This window comes from Coptis chinensis, chromosome 8 (genome assembly GCF_015680905.1).
Source record: "Coptis chinensis isolate HL-2020 chromosome 8, ASM1568090v1, whole genome shotgun sequence".
NCBI lineage: Eukaryota > Viridiplantae > Streptophyta > Magnoliopsida > Ranunculales > Ranunculaceae > Coptis > Coptis chinensis.
In genome coordinates, this window is record NC_141463.1 from 84,480,716 (window position 1) to 84,499,024 (window position 18,309).

General features: G+C 36.7%; 1 pseudogene; it reads left to right on the top strand.

Moving 5' to 3' along the window:
• Positions 1-920: 920 nt before the first annotated feature.
• Positions 921-15,582, top strand: LOC147483693 (U-box domain-containing protein 4-like; annotated as a pseudogene).
• The last annotated feature ends 2,727 nt before the right edge of the window (positions 15,583-18,309 follow it).

Here is an 18,309-nt window from a genome sequence, read left to right on the forward strand (position 1 = left end):
AGAGAGAAAGGGTGTTCACATCCCTAGATGTACTCAACTATGCAAAGCATCTCACTGATACAGCACCCGTGGAGGGTTCTAATGATTTCGAAAGAAATCAAGCTGCTTGGCTCAATGGGAATAAGGTATGTCGTCATGCTATTTTGAGTACCTTGTCCAATGAAATTTTTGATATTTATTGTTCAAATAAGAATGCACATGATATATGGGAGAGTTTAAACAAGAAATACATAATAGAGGATGCTGGTACTCAGAAATATGCTATTAGGACTTTTTTAAAGTTCCATATGAGAGAGGATAGAGATGTAACGTCTCAAATCCATGATTATCATGTGCTGATTAATGATTTGAAAACTGAGGGTATTAATTTACCCGAAACCTTTGTTGCTGGATGTTTGATTGAGAAACTCCCTGAGTCTTGAAAACACTATAAAAATAGTATGAAGCATAAACGCAAGTAGATGACCCTTGAGGATGTGATCATTCACATTCACATAGAGGAAAAGAACAAGACTCGGGATGAGGTGTTGTCTAAGGAATTCCATTCTAAAGCCAATATCATTGAAGGTGATCCCAGCAAATCTAACAAAACCTCTAAAAAGCAGAAGTACAACAAAAATAAGAATTTCAAGGTCAAATACACTTCTTTTAAAAGGAGTGGTACTGGCAATGGAAATTGTTATGTTTGTGGTAAACCTGGACATAAGGCTTTTCGGTCTGCGCATAACAAGAAAAGACAGCGATGATCCTCCCAATGCTAATCTAGTTGAGGGGAGATGATATTATTCTTCTTTGTGGTGTCACAAGTGTTCATGGCCATTGGGAAGAAGAACTGGGTACTAGATTCCAGTGCCACCACGCCCTGTGGTGATGTTGAAGCCTTCTCAGACTACATACTAGTGAAAGATGAAAAGGTCTATATGGGTGACTCTAGGTCTATTCCTGTTGATGGAACAGGCAAGATTCTTCTGAAGTTAACTTAAGGGAAAATCCTTTCACTTAGTAATGTTCTTCATGTTCGAGATTAAATGAGAATCTGATTTCGTGTCCTTCTTCTTGGGAAAAGTCGGGGCCAAGGTGACTTTTGAGAGTGACAAGTTCGTTCTGACAAAGAATGAGGGTTTTGTTGGGAAAAGTTATTGTAATAACAGTGGTCTTTTCATATTGAATGTACTTGACAACATTATTATTAATAAGAATGAATCTGCTTCTGCTTACTTGCTTGACTCTTTTAATATATGGCATGGTATAGTATACTAGGACATGTGAATGTTTAGTATATGAAAAGGATGAAAACATGTGGTTTATTGTCTGATATTTCGGATTTTTCTAATGATAAATGTGAGATATGTGCTGAGACTAAAGCCACGAAGAAACCCTGCAGAACTGTTTCTAGAGATAAAACTGGATTACTAACTCTTATTCATACAGATTTGGGTGAATTCAGAAGTACCATGTCTAGAGGGGGGAAGTTTTATTATATTACATTCATAGATGACTTCTCTAGGTACACCATGTTATATTTACTTAGAAACAAACATGAGGCAGGTGAGATGTTTCTCAAGTACAAAAAGTGAAGTTGAAAACCCGGCTTTAATTGTAAGATTAAAAGACTTCGGTCTGACATGGGTGGAGAATATGAGTCTAACCCCTTCCAGGACTTTTGTGACAAGAATGACATTATTCATGAGACTACTCCACCATACTCTCCTAAGTAATGGAGTAGCAAGAAGGAAAAAAAAATAGTAAAAGAGATGATGAATGCTATGCTTGTAAGTTGGAGCTTCCCGAACTTGTGGGGGAAGCAATCCTATCGCTTGCCATATCTGAGAATAGTATACCCAACAAGAAAACAGGGAATAAGACACCATATGAGTTATGGAAAGGTCATGTACCTAACACGGCATACTTCAAAATGTGGGGGTGTCTTGCAAAGGTTCTTGTGAGCGAACCTAAAAAAGAAAATTGGGACCTAGAACTGTTGATTGTATGTTCATTGGTTATGCTCATAATAGTGCTGCATATATATTTTTAGTCGTAAAATCTGATAATAACCTTGTCGATGCTAACATTATTATAGAGAGTAAAAATGCTGATTTCTTTGAGAATTTGTTTCCTTTGAAAATTGGCATTGAGAGGTTGGTTGCTCCTAGTGAACAACAATCAATAGATCCTGAAATTTCTGAACAAGAAATTTGAAAGAGTAAAAGAGACGAGAAAATCCACCAATTTTGGTGATGACTTTTACACATTTCTTCTTGATGATGATCCCTGATTATAATGAGGCAATGGGTTCTCGAGATGCACCTTTATGGAAGGATGCTATACACTCAGAACTAGATTCGATTATAGCTAATCACACATGGGAGATAGTTGATCTACCTCCTGGGGCAAAACCTATACGTTACAAGTGGATCTTCAAAAAGAAATTGAAACTAGATGGTTTCATTGAGAAATACAAGGCTAGACTTGTAGTCAAGGGATTCTCTCAGAAAAAAGGCATTGACTATTTTGATACTTATGCTCCTATAACTTGGATTTCTTCTATAAGAGTTCTAATGGCTCTAGCTGCTATTTATAATTTATTTATTCATCAAATGGATGTAAAAACTGTATTTTTGAATGGTGATCTTGATGAAGAAATATATATGATGCAGCCTGAGGGTACGATAGTACCAGGGAATGAGCATAAGGTATGCAAGTTAGTTAAGTCTTTATATGGGTTGAAACAAGCGCCAAAACAATGGCATGAAAAATTTGACAGTGTCATGATGTCTAATGGATATCACATAAATGATGCTGATAAATGTATTTACTTTAAATCTTTTGATGTGAATACATATGTGATTATCTGTTTATATGTGGATGACATGTTAATCATGAGTCCTAGCCTTGATGTTGTGAGAAACACCAAGATGTTTTTATCCTCCCAATTTGAAATGAAGGATTTGGGAGAAGCTGATGTGATTCTTGGAATCAAAATCATCGAGAAGCTTGATGATGGCTATATGCTTTCACAAGAGCATTATGTTGAGAAGTTTTTGAAGAAGTTTAACTTTTATGATAGTAAGCCTGTGTCGACACCTTATGAGGCAAATAGTGAACTTCAGAAAAATGCTCAACATGGTGTCCTTCAGTCTAGATATGCCGAAATTATTGGTAGTCTCATGTACTTGATGAATTGCACTAGACCTGACATTGCTTATGCAGTTAGCAGGTTAAGCAGATACACTCATTGTCCTAGCCAGGAACATTGGAGTGCGTTAGAGAGACTAACCAAGTACTTGAGAGGAACAATGAATTACGACATACGGTTTAGACAAACTCCACCTATGATAGAGGGTTATTGTGATGCAAATTGGATATCTGATTCTCATGATATCAAGTCCACTAGTAGTTATATTTTCACCCTAGGTGGAGGTGCAGTCGCTTGGAAATCTTCTAAGCAGACCTTGATAGCTCGTTCAACCATGGAGTCTGAGCTTATTGCTTTAGATAAAGCAAGTGCTGAGGCTGAGTGGCTTAGAAACCTCTTGGCAGATCTTCCTATTGGTACAAAACCGCCTCCAGTTGTACCTATGCATTGTGAGTGTCAGGCCGCGATAGCAAAGACAAAGAGCAAATTGTATAATGGGAAAAGCAGGCATATTCGTCTGAGACTACAGTCTATAAAGCAGCTGCTGGAATCTGGAGTTGTGGCTCTAGATTATGTGAGGTTAGAGTTAAATTTGGCCGATCCTCTGACAAAACCGCTTAACAGGAGACAAGTGGTTGAAACGTCGAGGGGGATTGAGACTTTTGCCTTAGATAGAGGGCGACACTGACGGCAACCCCACCTATGTGATTGGAGATCCCATGAAGTAGGTTCAAAGGGAAAAACAAGTCACCTCGCCGCTCACGGTATGCTATTGTCTTTCTTTGAGACGCGTCCACCCCCCCTATGACTAGATAGCATTATTGTATACTTTGTATAACTTGAATTGCAATGAGAAAGGATGAGTTATCTTACTCTTAATGGAATCCATAGTCCATTATTTTTTTATGAGATAGTGTATTCTAACTGCTCACGTACACTTGATGGATATCCACCTACGTGAATGTAGAACTGGTCGGTTCTTATGAGTATTGTGCAAGTACTCTAAAGCATTCATGGAACACAGAAACGTAAAAGGGCAAAAAGCAACACCTTGAAAAGGCATATAATGAAAGAACAATGTGGGTGCATGTGCTCTATTTTACTGCAAGGGAATGTTGGTTCAAAGATTTTTTAATCCACCACTTTCACGTATTATAAAACATGTTACCCTATGACTGGTTCAAGCCCGAAAAGCACCAGTATCTTATGCATTGTTTTTTCGATTCTCTCTGGCATTTCGTTAACCCTTTTCTTTTGTAATATCCTATTCCAAAATAGTGGGGGACTATTAGTATTTTGAAATAGTGGGGGATTGTTGGAATCTCCAAGAGTATTTCAAAATACTTGTGTGTGTGTGCAAAGTGGAAGAGATGAACTATGTGTGCTCTCTCCACTTTAGTGCATTGTGTTTAGTCCCACATTGGTGAACCACCACTAGCAAGTGAGGTATATAAGAAATTCCTCCATCATAAGGGCGTGCCCTTAGGGTACAAAGGCTTTTGTGTTAGGAGGGAGGACTCACCCAAAGCCACACGCGCCCGCCCACCCCGCACCGAACCGAGCCGAGTCTTGTCGGGTTCGGGCTTGGGCTTGGGCTTATTGTCTAGTGGGTAGTGGCTTACCAATTGCCTAAACTTGTTTTGCTTTTGTAGCAAGTTTCAGCTAGAGTTCTACTTCGAGTTGGTTTTGTGAAATCGACTTTGAGAGGTGTCCTTCTCCCATCTGGCAACCGGATGATACCTCTATATAAACACTGCTGTGTCCATAGAGGGGATCGATTACAGACGTAGAGAGAGATAGGAGCTAGAACTCGAGTACACCAGCAAATCCATTACAGACCAGACACATAGAGAGAGACAGAAATCGACAACCTTCTATCCACCCTATACAGAAACCAGTACTTGTCTTATTCTTCTTCTATTCTTACTGTCAGCCGCCAGAGAGAGTTATATTGCTATTCTAGAGGGTAGTCTGTTCTAGTGCAAAGTCAGGCTGCTGTTAACCATTGAATCCTCGTGGAAGAAGACGCATCTTGTTGCCTTTCTGCACCATTGGAAGGGGCGAAATCTTTCCTTAAGGACAGCCTAATCCGCGCCTTGGTTATTACCTGTTATTCTGTCCTTGTCTTCTATTGTTTTCTTTTATCTGTTTACAATAAATTGTTTAGTTTCTTCTCCAAGTAAAGAGGCAGGATTTTCTCCATGGTTGTCTGGCAGAAAATATCATAGCTCCAAAACAGTCACCGCAGTTGCTGATAATATGTGGAAGTATGATAAGAGCCCAAAACTGTAGTTTTAACCCCTTAATAATCATACTGTTAGACCAATTATGTGAATAATAAGTAAGAGTTAATACTGATTACGTGTTTTTATGCATTTCAGGCTTCAAAGTCCATTATGTGCAGAAATGTGCCACTTTAGCGAGATAAAGGAGCAAAAGTCAGCAGAACTTCCAAATGCCATATCTTTGGACTCAGACCTCGGAATTGGGACTACCTTATGTCAAAACGACCGGCTCGGAAAGAGCTTTGCAATGGTTCAAGCCTTGACCCAATCAGAGGAGCAGAAGTAGACGAAAAGTCTGTGGAAGCAAACTGCAGCTGAAGAGGCCTTTTTGGACTGAAAGAATTGGGTTTTGGGCCTGATTCTCTGGCCCAAATCATGGCTCCAAGCCCATGCACGAATTTTGGATCTGGATGTATAAAAACAAAAGCTTAGCTCTTTGTTAATGGTAGCTAGTTAGACCTAAATTAATATATAGGATTCTAGATCTAGTTTTATTAATTAAATTAAGTTTTAGTTCCATTTCAATTCTTGTTTTAGATTAAATCTTTGAATCATTGTTCTTGATAGATTAGATAAATAAAATAGTTATTATTATTCAATTTCGTTTTTGTCATTTCCAATTCTAGATCTAAATTCAATTCCTGTCCTTATTTCATTTTAGTCATTAAATTAGATTTCATTATTGTTTAAATTAGTAAATTTCAAATCTTTATATTATGTTTAGATTTAATTTAATCGGGAATGATTGCGGAATGAATCAAGGCTAAAACCTCCATTAGAGGGGTTGATGAAGCCTTGATGAAAACTTAGTTGTTAGTGTAGAATTGTTTGTAGATTCTATTCCACTCTAGAAAGTCGTGTTTCGCCATGAGAATGGGTGGACGATTTCACATGCTAGTTAGTACTCGGTAGAAATGCCATGAACACTAGGGATTAGAACTCGAATTTCTTGCCGTAAGAACGTGAGAATCGAGATACAAGAATCTATACTAGGTTATTAAGTTGGATTCGAGGTGGATTCAATCCCCCTCTAATCCTTTATCTAGGTTCAAAAACAATCATATTTTCATAGCATTCAATTCATAGTTTAAATTCAACATATTGTGTTTCATATTGCATCGTAGTATAATTCCCCCCTCGTAAAACTCTCATTGACTTAAGAGCGACTAGTTAGACTAGAAAACAACCCATGCTAGGGAACTAGGAGTGGAACGAACTTCATACTCCATTTAGTGCAATTCGCATTGAGAGAGTAGAAGATTTGATAATTAAGAGTAAAAGAACAGTTTTAGTTTACTTACGTTGTGAATTCATCGTTCATTTCGTAGGTAAACTACTCATTTTATTTTTATCAAATGGCGCCGCTGCCATCTTAGTTGCACTTTAGCATTGTTTTCTTTGTAGAAGTAGTCATTTTTAAGTCCCATTAAACCCACCCACCCTTGTTTGATTCATACTGTGGTTATTCGTTTATTCGAAAAATTCGGAAAAAAATACCGGGCCCCCGCCAAGGAGAGCGACCAGCTATGTTCTTGGAATTTCATCAATACACCGAAGCGCCCGCTTAAAAAGAGAGCGACCAGCTAAGTTACTGTAATTTTCTTCTACCCCAGCAGGCCCAGCGAGAGCGACCAGCGCTAAGTTAAGTTCTGGAACTTCGAATTTTGCTTCAAGATAGCTGGCTCGCTCTTAGCTGAAATTTCGGATTTCCCAGGTTTGATTCGAACTTCGAGTTGTCAAGTTTTTCAGTGTTCTAATCTCTTATTTACACCGAACACGCCGTAAACAAGACGCTTATTCAAACGCGTAGCAAGGAGGCATATGGTACTCCTTCTTCCACTCCTCGCTTTACAGCCGGAGGAGTTTTAATTCTAGTATTATCGAGGGCTTGTTTTCGTAGAAATAAATACAACACGCCTATCTAGAATTTCACACACTACACCCGATATTATGGTGAAGAAAGAGAGACTCTCTCTCGACTTTTATAAAGCCTTGGCGATAGCCCTAAATCTTGCATCGTTTAGGGTAATCTAACGGGGATTTTCGAATTCCCCAAACATATTTAATTTTACCCGTTTTCCATGGTCTAGACCATGAAAACCTTACCAACACACGCGTAGGATTGAACAAGTCCTTACAACATTCCATCATCCTACCGTTGGTACGAACAGATTAAACCGAGGGTATTTCCTTTCACCTTAGGCGATAAAGCGTCTTGGTTAGCTTTTTAATTACGTGGACTCGTGGGCCAAACTTGTTCAGCTATTTATGGAACATTTTACCCCTAAAGACGGATGAAATGCTTTCCAAGATTCATTTTTTCCGACAAAATCCTCATGAATCATTTTTCGAGGCTTGGAATCGCTTTCACCGACCGCTTATAGAGTGTCCACACCATAACCTAGCAAAAGACACGTTAGTTCGTGCTTTTTTTCAAAGGACTTCAACATCACCATAAAGAAGTCCTTGACATAATGAATGGGGGTAGTTTCCTAAGTAAAAGGAGCCCCGGAGGCTTACAAATTTTTAGAAGATCAAACTAAACGTAATAACAATTGGGGGTAGTCATGATATCCCCGCTCGTTAGTTCTTTTTCAACGATTAAGGCCGGTATGTTTGAGATAAAACCCGATCTAGAACTTAAAAATTTAATCGAATCTCTAACTAAAAGGTTGAGGCCATTTTTCGTACAACAAAAGCCTATCCCCGTCATGAATGTAAATTCAAATCCATGTAGTTTCATTTGGAGTCCCCGAGCATCCGACTTAATCGCCCTATAGCCTATGAACATTCTTGTTCAATTAATTGTGAACCTAACGCCGCGGAGACAAAATCCCAACTTCGGTTGGAGAAATAACCAACAAGTCACACCTCCAGTGGTACAATAATCAATATGTTAGGCCACCACACGATTACAACCAAGCTACACCGGGACAAAGGGCGGTCGGGTAATTATAATAATTATAACAACCAAGCACAACCTCGACAAGGTCAAGCACAAGGTCAATATAGTTATAATAATTATAATGCTAATAGAGGTATCGCCCGGTAAATAATAACTATCACAATCCGCTTATAAATAATCAACGCTGAGATAGTTCAAATACACCACCCGTGTGACTACTACACCCACACAACCGGATCGTCTTGACACCTTCATACAAGTGAGCCAACAACTTTTCCAAACCATGGCTCAATCTAACCAACACATTCTACAATCTGTTAATAATATAAACCAACAGTTAGCCCAAGAGAAAGCCCAACCAAAAGGCGTGTTTCCAGGCCAAGCGATCCCCAACCCTAGAACAACAAACACGACTTTTGAGGTAAGCGGTAATACTAGTGCGGAAACTACAACCGTAGGTGAGCTAAATGCCATCACCACTCTCGCTCGGAAGAGTGGTTGATAACAAAGTAACTATGCCTATAGTTACCCCATGATGATCCCCACACGGATATTGAACTAGATGCGAAATAGAAACTGAAGAACCTACCACCGTAGAGGTACCCGGTTAAACCACAACCTAAGAAAATGAAAGCCAAGGTTACACATCAAGTCGAGCCATACGCTAAGTATAGAGTTTAAACCACCGTTCTCTCAGAAATTAGCCATGCTAACCAGGGGATACTAACTTTGAGGAGATTAGGAACGTTTTAAAAATCTAACGATAAACCTTCCTTTTCTCGAAGCTATAAAAAGCTACCTAACCATGCTAAGTTTCTTAAGGAGTTCAGGCACTACTAGCGTAAGACCAACATACCTAAAGACGCCTTTCTAACCCGAGCAGTTCCCAACTTTATCCGAAAATAATGGAATTGTTAAGTACAAGGACCCCGGTCGCCCCATTTGCACAATGCACCTTAGGAGATTCTCACACGACGACGCGCTACTAGACACGGGGGCTAGTGTTAACTTACTCCCGCTTTTATTTGTATAAACAAATAGGTCTAGAGGAGATGCAACCTACTAAAATGACATTGCAATTAGTCGATCGGTCTATTAAGTATCCTAAGGGTGTGGTTGAAAACGTGCTAGTTAAAGTCCAAAATTTTACTACCGGCCGACCGTTGTCCTAGACCGCGAAGTCACTAACGACTCTGTATTCTATCATTTTAGGCGTCCCTTCTTGGCACATCGCCAACGGCTCATAAAACTGCCAGCGATGGTTCGATGTCCTTGTCCTTTGGCCATCTTTTACGTTGAGGTAAATGTTTTCAAAACTAGGACATAGTATCCCGATTCATCTACAAATGGAGAGGTTAGCATGATCGAGAGCTTAGCTCAAGATTACTTCAAAAACATGTTTCAGGAGAAACAGATTAACAAATTCTTTTCCTTCGAAATTCCAACTTTAACAATGACTCCACGGTAGTAGGCGAAATAGAAGAAGAATTCCTGCAACTCTTTTTGCACGCTTCTTTACCAACAGAGTCCCCTTGCCAACAACCATACATCCTTTGATGCTATGACGGAAGATGAATTTTTCAATCTCTATCCCGGTGATCCTTTTGACCCAACTATTGAGGAATGTCTTGCACATATCAAGATTTTCGATGATATGGACTTGAGAGCTCTAGCTGAGAATCATTCACCTTCCCTCACCAATATTCCCCACCCTCCACCTTTTCGGAGGAACCTAGAGTTTGCTTTTCGATCCTTTAGTTTCTCTGTGGCTTCATGATTTTTTAAATCCACCTAGTAAACAAATACTTCCCAAGGATAAACCACTTGACACCTTCATTTTTAGACTTGAGGCGGTCCCTAACTACACCATGAATGAGTTTTTTGTGCTAAACCCACATCCTCATTTTTCCATGCTTTCCCTTTAAAACTTATCCCAATCCACCATATCTTCCACAACCATTCACTTTTCCACACTTATTCACTAGGACACCCTCTCATTCAAAGATGAAACATAAGGTGCCTACCGGTTATGTTATAGGTCTATCCGACCGGCTTTCATTCCACTAGGTTTGCGTGTAGGAAATCTTGGTGCTTGATTGTGTTTGGATATGTTTTCTTTGATATTTATTTATGGAGCGATCCACAACTATTTGGTTGTTGATATATGATAAACTACATATTCATACATATGTTTAGATAAAGTCTCGAGTATCGACTATAAAGCGACTCAATTCTTGTGTTTGGTGCATTTCCTTTCATTTCCATATATTGGTGAATGCACCATTCAGTAACCGGACCCTCCCTATGGAGTGTGTGGCATGAAGTACCGGATCCTAAGTCCACTTTTTTTCACATAATTCACGTTTTCCACTCTTGCATGTTTTCTCGGTTTTTGAGTCATGTTTCTCTATGGTGTGAATTATGTCTTTACTGCTTATTGTTTTCCTGTATATTAAACCTAATTCATAAAAAGTAAAAAAGTTTAAAAATATAAAAATAGTAATCTAGCAAGTCTAGGGAATCTGACTTTAAAAGACCCAAGTTTTCGTACAATACCAACTTTCTAGAGTTTAGGCCAAACAAAATTTTCTGTTTGGGGGTGGCGTATTTTGGGTATTCATTTCAAATCATGTTACCACCCTAAGCCTGTCATGTTTACTCCAGTAGAGTTTGTGTTAGTTAATACGTAACAGTTTAATTGTGCTTCATATTATCATATCATCGTTACAATATTTCTGTTATAGGTACTGCCAATTTTTGCCACGTTTCTATGGTAAATTCTTTCCTTATCTCTTTACACTTTGAGGACAAAGCGTTCGATTGTTTTGGGGTGGGATAGAAACATTTGCAAAAATTAGACACTTTTAGGATGTAAATTACGCACTTTTATTTATAAAATGTTAAAAATTATAAAAATTAGTTAGTTACATAATTTAATTGTGCTATTGAATTGTTTCATGAACCCCTTCTCCCAAATTGTTTGGGGTGGTATAGAAACACGATGTAAATGTTAAGCACATATTAGGTTGTACAAGATTATTATTTGTCTTAAAAATAAAAAAATAAAATAAAAATAAAAATAAAAAGTTTATGCTATACACTTAGGAATATTGGTATTGTTTTCTTTTCTATGCTCTTAATAATCTAGAAGTCTCAATGTAGCTTTTTGCATTAGAATAATTGTTAGAAACTTAGGTTAATATATAGGTAATAATCTTTACATCTATCTATAAATATATTACATGAGTATCTATGATTGTTAGCGATAAGTTTTCTGAAATCTAGGCTAGAGTACTTATTCTACAAATCCTGTGAGAATATAGCCTAAAGCCTTATATATGAGCGAAACATTTGAGAAATGACACAAGCGGGAGAAGTAAAACGGATAGAGAAATTACACGCCCACTTGCTTGATCACTATGCCATATCCTAAGCGAGAATTTAGGCCCTCTTTGGATCGATATAGCCAGAAATTCAAACCTATGAATTATTTCCCGCTAATTAGCCCCTCCGAGCCTTTCCTTAGCCTTCCATAAACCACAATTCCTTTACCTCGTTACAAAACAAACAAAATAAAAAAAAAAATCAACCTACCCAATTTAGAATAAGTCCGAGAATAGAATGAATGAAGAAAGAAGAAGAGAAAAACCTATGTAAACAAAAATTAGTTAGTTGCTTCAGAAAATAAAGAAAAGAAGTTTCCATCCAAAGAAAAGAAAAATAAAAATAGAAATAAAATAAAAACTCCAAAAAAATAGAATAAAAGGAGTCAAAAGCCAAAGAAAAGAAAAAAAAAAAATGGCTAAGGATGGAAACAAAGTGTAGAAGCAAAAGAAAATAACAAGGTTTTCTCTAAGTTACATAATATGAAGACTCTATTATCTCAGACTTGTCCTTTTTGAATATCCATTTCCTTCCTTCTTAAACCATCTCCTAATCCCCGCAACACCTAATAAAGACCTCTAGCTCAATTAGGAATAGGTTAGTGTGATAGTAAGTGGCAGATGTGTTTGATCGACTCCGGCTTCCTTGTGTGTCATTGAGATTGTAAGGTAAAGTGTGCCCACTGCGCACTAGAGTAGCGAAACTTGAGTGGAAAAATCAGAGTGTTGTATCTTGACTATTATTGTGAGAACTCTACTTCTAAGGACGTTATTCGAAGTTTGAAATGGACCTGCTATTGCATTTCATAGTATTACTCATTGCATATATGTTTATTGTAGATGATTGATTATTATGCATATATTAGCTTAGGTTTTTGACTTGGTTATTCTTATTCAATAGCTAGTGAGATGTATAGATAATTTGGAGCATGAATAAGGAAACAATAGTTTTCTTTCTTAGTCGTTGTAGTATAGATGAAGTTTGTGAGTACCTTCACTGGAAAACTCTCACGAGGCTATAACTCGTCCACTAGGGAATTCCTAATGGTTTAAGGCCTTGTTGCATATGGTCAATGCAATCGCGACTTAAAAACGAGAGTAGTTAGAACTCCATTTTGGTCACTTATTCTAATTTCTCATCTTTGCTTGAGGACAAGCAAAATCTTTGTTTTTGGGGGTGGTTTGATAAGAGCCCAAAACTGTAGTTTTAACCCTTAATAATCATCTTTGTTAGACCAATTATGTGAATAATAAGTAAGAGTTAATACTGATTACGTGTTTTTATGCATTTCAGGCTTCAAAGTCCATTATGTGCAGAAATGTGCCACTTTAGTGAGATAAAGGAGCAAAAGTCAGCAGAACTTCCAAATGCCATATCTTTGGACTCAGACCTCGGAATTGGGCCTACCTTATGTCAAAACGACCGGCTCGGAAAGAGCTTTGCAATGGTCCAAGCCTTGACCCAATCAGAGGAGCAGAAGTGGACGAAAAGTCTGTGGAAGCAAACTGCAGCTGAAGAGGCCTTTTTGGACTGAAAGAATTGGGTTTTGGGCCTGATTCTCTGGCCCAAATCATGGCTCCAAGCCCATGCACGAATTTTGGATCTGGATGTATAAAAACAAAAGCTTAGCTCTTTGTTAATGGTAGCTAGTTAGACCTAAATTAATATATAGGATTCTAGATCTAGTTTTATTAATTAAATTAAGTTTTAGTTCCATTTCAATTCTTGTTTTAGATTAAATCTTTGAATCATTGTTCTTGATAGATTAGATAAATAAAATAGTTATTATTATTCAATTTCATTTTTGTCATTTCCAATTCTAGATCTAAATTCAATTCCTGTCCTTATTTCATTTTAGTAATTAAATTAGATTTCATTATTGTTTAAATTAGTAAATTTCAAATCTTTATATTATGTTTAGATTTAATTTAATCGGGAATGATTGCGGAATGAATCAAGGCTAAAACCTCCATTAGAGGGGTTGATGAAGCCTTGATGAAAACTTAGTTGTTAGTGTAGAATTGTTTGTAGATTCTATTCCACTCTAGAAAGTCGTGTGTTTTAAGCCATGAGAATGGGTGGACGATTTCACATGCTAGTTAGTACTCGGTAGAAATGCCATGAACACTAGGGATTAGAACTCGAATTTCTTGCCGTAAGAACGTGAGAATCGAGATACAAGAATCTATACTAGGTTATTAAGTTGGATTCGAGGTGGATTCAATTCCCCTCTAATCCTTTATCTAGGTTCAAAAATAATCATATTTTCATAGCATTCAATTCATAGTTTAAATTCAACATATTGTGTTTCATATTGCATCGTAGTATAATTCCCCCCTCGTAAAACTCTCATTGACTTAAGAGCGACTAGTTAGACTAGAAAACAACCCATGCTAGGGAACTAGGAGTGGAACGAACTTCATACTCCATTTAGTGCAATTCGCATTGAGAGAGTAGAAGATTTGATAATTAAGAGTAAAAGAACAGTTTTAGTTTACTTACGTTGTGAATTCATCGTTCATTTCGTAGGTAAACTACTCATTTTATTTTTATCAAAGTAACCATCAGAGAAGCCTTTCTCTCCTATTTTCTGATTCAGGATTTGATGATTTGACCACATCTTCCCATGTTGAGAACTTGTAGAGGATCTAAAAGTTCAATGTTGTGACACACAAACCACAAATTGAGAATTGCGGCTTCTCGCCAAGCACAATATGGATAATCGCGTAATTATTGCTCATTGTGGTGCTATTCCACCACTTATTTCATTGTTATATTCAGTAGAGAAGCTGACCCAAGAGCACGCTGTCACTACTCTGTTGAACCTATCTATTAATGAAAACAATAAGAACATGATTACAGAAGCAGGAGCAATAGAGCCACTAATCCATGTTCTTAAGTCAGGAAATGCAGGAGCAAAAGAGAATGGCGCCGCTACTTTGTTTAGCCTCTCTGTGTTGGAAGAGTACAAAATGAAGATCGGTCGTTCTGTTACAGTCAAGGCCTTAGGTGATCTCCTAGAATCGGGAACCCTTAGGGGGAAGAAAGATCTTCAAGCACGCTTTGTTCAATCTATCCATATTTCATGCAGGGCGGTGAAGCACCTTATTGTGATGGATCCCAACATAGGAATGATTGACAAATCGTCGCTCTTCTTGCCAACCTGTCAACAATTCCAGAGGGGCTTTAGCAATAACTCATGAAGGTGGCATCCCATTACTTGTTGAAGTTCTAGAAACGGGGATCACAAGTGGGGAAAGGAAAATCTTTGGGTCTATCTTATTACAACTATGCTTTAATAGCCAGAAGTTATGTACCTTAGTTCTTCAAGAAGGGGCTGTGCCACCTCTTGTTGCATTGTCTCAATGTGGCACACCTAGAGCAAAAGAGAAAGTATGCATTCCTAACCCTGTTACATTTATATAAATCTTTGCATTCTTTTTCTCTGATATGTGAGTGTATAAACAAATAGAGTTTATTAGCAGAAAAATATATCAAAATGTAGACTATGAAACTTCATTACGTATATATACAAATATTAAATGGTGATAGAGCTATCAAAGACAACTATTAAGATAATCTTGCTTGCAACATGATATGTCAGAGAAACCTTTGTTTCTGGAATAATGTGTATTGGTAGGAGTTTTATTCTCAACACATAAATAGTAGTGTTTTGCATACTTGATTGGGCTATCCATGGAAGTGCTCATGTATTGAGAGGTGATATGCGGGAACCTCTCGTTTCGGTGTCGGTCTAGCGTTTCTTGTAATTTCTCTTCGTACTAATGAAGTGCGATTTTGATTCTGTTTACACGCAGGCACACCAGATTCTTAGTCATTTTCGGAACCAGCAAGAGGGATTCAGATTCTAGATTTTTGCTACTGTCATGCTAGTTGGAAAGTAATGAGTTTCGTGTTAATGAGATGACCCAATCACTGCTTCTATGTTTTTCCTAGTGTAAAACCTCTATATTATATAGGCCTTACCAATTAACCTCCCTGTTTTTCATAATATAAGCACATCACGGTAAGCTGGTTTGCACAAGGTGGAAAATAAAGTGATAAACAGTAATTTCGATTCACTTATACACCGTACCATAGGTGATGAAGAGATAAAAAAAAATGGACATATACGTGTTTGAATAAAATGAATTAACTACTAAAAAGTCAACAAATGGATACACCAAACCATAGTACAAAATATCCCGATATATCACGATATTTGGGGATATCTATCCGGATTTCAGAAAAAGATATATAAATATCACGATATGTTCAGAGATATATACAACTACAAATATCGGTGATATTTTAACGATATTTGCGATATTTGTGATATTTTGTGATATTTTGCGATATTTTTTATATATAACAAATTTATTTAATATTTACCATTATATTTCAAATAAATATAAATAATGTATCATGATATATCAAGAAATATCTACAATATCTATGATATTTATCGATATTTTGGATATATCCACGATATTTGCATGTGAAACAATGTCAAATATCCCCAAAGAGAGGGATATATCCACGATACATATCCAGAAATTGAATATCGATAAATACCCATATCCTGATATTTTGTACTATACACCAAACTACTATGTGAAATACTCCACTCTTTAAAGCGAAACATGAAAAATTAGTTTAGATGCACCTTTAAGAAATGGCTAAAAACAGTTAGATCCCGTCTTGAGAAAAAGGGTTCAATAGTGGTTACACACAACTCTTGGAAACAAAGGGTGTTTCTATGGGTTCACGTCATTCAATTTCAATCTATGGGTGTTGGTCATTATAAAGTTTGCATTGGATGAAGGATTTAGATGCCAAAGAAAATGAGCCACCAATAAATGATGCAAAGAGAGAATTCAATGCGCTTGTCCTCCCACGATTCAAATTTAACATGCTATAGACCAGAGTTTGACAACGTCTAAAGACAATGAAAACCTAAAAATGAAATAGAGGAACGAAAGAGCAACCAAAACAATTTCGTTTACAATGATTATCACATAAAGTGGTTTTCATATCAATCGCTTACCTATAAGTTTCTTGCATTGAGGCAGTTTTCCAAACAACATATGGGGAAAAATTACTCATATCAGATACCTATTACCAAAAAAAAAGGAAAAAGAAAACAAACATAAAAAAGTGAAGGGGATACAGAGAGAGAGAGAGATAGAGAAAGATAGGAGTACCTAGAGTAATTGTAGTTGCTACCTTCAACAGACTATTTAAGAAAGACAACACATGGCAATTCAAATTTAGGAAGTATGGAAAAAGATAAAGCAATTACAGACAAATAGAAAAAAGAAGAATCAATAATATTTCGGACATACATAATAGGCACAATGGGCGAACGAAAAGAGGTTATTTTGCTTAAGGGCAAAACTGTGCCAACAAAGGAACTGGAAATTTAGAAAATGATTTTATAAGAAAAGGAAGTCGTGGTGTGGAACAGTTCCACTTTTATAAATCCAACACCTTGGTACCTTGTCTATCATATGAAAAAACAACCAAGATTACCTTACAAAAGCAAAATTAAGAGCACCATTGTTTCGTTATACCGATGTCTAGTTTTTTACAAAATTTCAATAATCAATGTTTGCAATGTTTGCTTTTCACTAACGGTAAGTCTATAACAAATAATTTACGTCCACAAATATGCTAATTTCAATGGTGATGTACATTGAGGATTAGCAAGCAACAAAACTGTTAAGCAAAAGGGAATGTGTACATACCTCATTACCGGTAGGATAAGAGTATTAAGTCCCTCCATTTTTATCCAAAAAAAAAAAAAAAGAAAGAAGTTAATAACATACATTTAAAACTTGAGAAATTATCTTGTGTAGTAAACAAATATTCTACACCAAAACATTTCGTCAAACATGAAATGTTCAAAAACTAACGCAGAAGAGAAATGGATAATGTAATTTATAGTTAGACGTTATCAAAGAAGAATAAAACTAAGAGGATAAAAAGAAGAAATGTGAATGAAGTAATGAACCAATTTTCTAGAAAACAAAAAGAATGAAAAATTGAAAAATCGAAGACAAAAAGTAATCAAGGACTAAGTGCTTAACAATTTAACAATCACAAAAGTAAAGAGTTCAGTAGTTTTAGCCATTTTATATGGAGAGTTCAAAGCCCCTGCCACAAAGACAAATGAAAGGGTTTCTTCTGAAATTGGAACAATCCCAAAATTAAAGTTAGAACCATGTAAAAAAAAAATCCAAATAGAAATAAGTCGTGGAAACGTTTAGACAACAACACCAAATACTAAAATTCTACTTTGCGTTTAAAAATGGGAAATTGGGAATTAAATTATTAAAGGTTGTAAGTCTTCATTGTAAAAAGTAAAAAATAAAAATAGGAAAGGGAAATTAGGAAGTGAGTGAGCGAGTTTTTCTTTTCTCTGATAAAAGTTGAGAATGGAGAAGAAGAATAGCTATTAGAAAGAATTACCTGTTATCTCGACAAAAAATGATATATAAGGGGTCGTTTGTTTTTTTGAGCCTCTGAATTCTGAATGCTGAATTCTGAATGCTTAACTCAGAAAAACATTTCTGTCAGAATAATCTGACTCTAAATGT